The following is a 3,273-nucleotide window of genomic DNA, read 5'->3' as shown; positions in this document are numbered from 1 at the left end:
GAGTAACACACCAATTCGACCTCCCAATAATACGAGCAGATCAACTGTGGCCGAAAACATATCTATCGAAATGAAGTAGGTTATGTGCACCCAATGTTACTGGCACATGGCACGTCGACGGACGGACCAACTCTTGACCACAGACGCGCCGACTGCACTTTCACGGTCTTCTCATAACAATTAACCAGATTTTATACGACGGTCTGATCATACTCGGGCCAAGATTTGACCGACCGTCGGGTGCATCAAGGTAACTTATGACAATCCGACTGCTGCATCCACGGTCAGACCGACTGCATTGTTGCCGTCGTACCGACCAATCTACCACAATTTATCCGATTGCCATACCATAGTTGGGCCGACGGTCGGCTTTTCGCTCGCAGCTGAGGTCTGCCGACAACGTCGGTACGACCATGGCAGGTTGAAAACATCTTAGTCGGCCCAACTCTGGTTATCGCAAATTGATTACCATAGCAGGGCCGACTTTGGGCCGATGGTCAAGCTCTAGAATCCGACCGAATTTCGCACCTGGGTTGGAGTTTTTTTAGACGGAGGAAAAATCGTGTACTCAAAGGAATATAGATTTTTAATTGTTCTGAATTGAATGCTTATTACCGCGATGCGCTGTAGTGATTCCTGTGTATTTTTAGATTGATGCATGACGTTTATGGAACCATATTTTTTTCGAGAAATCTTAAAATAAAGATTTTATAAAACTTCTAGCCACTAATCAGGCATGCAGGCGCACCTCGTAATATTTTTGTAATTATTTACGAAAAAAAGCTATGAATCGTTTAAGAATTTTCACATCGAGCTGGTTAATTCTTCCTCAAATTTTGCAGATTTTTTACGAAAATACATCAACATCAGATGAATGTTTCTCATATCCGAGACCTACCTATTAGTTCGTGACTTTTTTAAGGATAAATTTTTTCTCTGTATGATTTTGAACTAAAGTAACGCGCTGCTGTGGGTGATATTACGACATCGAACGTTACTTAAAACTGTTCGAACAGACTATGAATCTGGTAAGATATACCTTTAAGAAAAGCAGGAAGAAGATGACCTTCCTTCAATGAATGTTATAACGACTAGATATGCCAATTCTTTCTAGCGAATGATAACAATATCTGTGATATTTCAGAAATCTTGAAAATAGCAGAAGTTCTTTTGTGTAATTTCCGGGCATAGCGCCAATTGCCACAAAATTTTATCTGTTATAAAATCCGAATGGAGCGATGAACGCAACCTATTTTCAGTGAAAACTGTTCGCGACCTCATGATGATCACATTCAATTTCAACAGTTGGATTGTGAACAATAATTTTACAAATATCTGCTTCAGTCTGAAAATTCAAAATTATTGCATAAAATACGTGACTCGGAAAAATATTATTCATCAACTCGACTGCATTTTTCGAATAAAAGTATATTTTTATATGATTTTAACAAATATATGGCTATGTGCAATAACAAATAAACCAACTTGAGACGATGATAAGTGTCACATTAGAAAGTTTTATTTCTACTAGTAGATTGGTATTTTCGTAATTATAATAAACTCCCCTAACAGAAATTGCAGTAAATATTCCAAAAACAGCACATTCTTTGGGTGATAGAAATTTATTTATTTAAACAATTATTTATTTATTTATTCAAAATGATGAAGTATTCATTTCTAATCTATAATAAACCTCCCTGATAGAAATTTTAGTAAAAAATGCCAAAGAATGCACACTTCATGGGTGATGGAAATTTATTTATCTATTTGAACAGTTATTTATTTATTGATTAGGAATGATTAAATATTCATTTTGGATCTGTAATAAGCGCCCTTAATATAAATTTCATTAAAAAATACCGAAAAATTCACTTTAGAAGAATGATGGAAATTTATTTATTAAAACTATTGTTAATTCATTAATTAAAAGTGGTTGGTTATTATTAATTTAATAATTAAATCATTTATTGATCACTGTTAGTTGAATTAAAAACTAATATGTTAAGAAAATGGTCGTAGTTTTATTCCGCGGTACGATTTAGGAACTTACGCACAAATGACTCCTCTCATTTATCTTGTTAGAAATTTCTCGTATAACATCTATGAGACGAGTGATTTACAAAAAACACGACTTTTGGATTTTCGGTGAAAAAAGATAAACAATAAGCATATTTTGAAGGTCATTCCTATTCCACTCGTGACCTATTGGGAGTAGGATATTTTTTTTTAACTTACGCAGAATTAAGTCCTATTGTATTCATTCTCCAGGAACTTTCCTCTGTGACATTCATGTCGAAATGGGTCACCTTTGCAGGTGCTAACTCGCGATCTACTATATTTAGGACGATGTTTTTTTTAAATTACCGGTATTTATTGTCTATTTTAATTTATCTGTTGAGTATTTTTAGATCTGGCCATCAGGATCCGAGCTACAGAGAAAAAAAACATGTGATTTTTGGAAAAAAATTGAAGAAAATCGGGTGTTCCGAGACCAAATTCTGTTCACAGAACTTGATCCCATTTTATGCACCCCCAAATGAAGTACAGTGAAACCCTTCAATAGCCCTCCCTTGTATAGCCCTTTCGAGAATTTACCCCGCGCCGCATACAACAAAAAAATCAAAGACGAAACTCCATCAGGAATTGTTCAGACGGCCATGAGTGTTTATAGTTTAGAGAGTCTCGAGATACTGTAAAGGTCATTGAGGCTACCCTCGAAATTGGCAGTAAAGCAGGACTGCAGTGTTCTCTTATATTTGAATAAGTCGAATTCCGAAGATTCTACTTGACTTTTGTATCCATTTTTATACAACAAAAAATAAGTCACTTTGATTTTTATTCATTTAAAAAATTATAATAATCTAAGGAACTGAGCCGGTTTGATGTAGGGTTAGCTTTTTTCTACTTTGAAACATCTCATGCTTCAAGCGTCGCTAAATTTGTGTTGAAAATTCGAATAAACGACTGCACATCTCTATATATATTTTCCCGCGTTATTTAAACTTTTATTTTTAAATATAGGTGAAAAAATATTGATCTGAGGACTGCCTTGATCAGTTGCTACACTCGCAACATGGCCTTACACGCTACACTGCACTAAATCTAATAACATATTTATCGAATACATTGCGGATTGGTGTGCGCCTCATTCTGCACTATTTATTAGTTGTTTTATTATTATTATTATTATTATTATTACACCATTAAGCCATTTCCCTTTCGGGGTAGGCGTGACTCACTCGGCAGGGGAAAGGAGTAGGGTGTGGATTGGAT

The sequence above is a fragment of the Belonocnema kinseyi genome, chromosome 4 (assembly GCF_010883055.1).
Source record: "Belonocnema kinseyi isolate 2016_QV_RU_SX_M_011 chromosome 4, B_treatae_v1, whole genome shotgun sequence".
Lineage (NCBI taxonomy): Eukaryota > Metazoa > Arthropoda > Insecta > Hymenoptera > Cynipidae > Belonocnema > Belonocnema kinseyi.
This window is presented reverse-complemented; position numbering follows the sequence as displayed.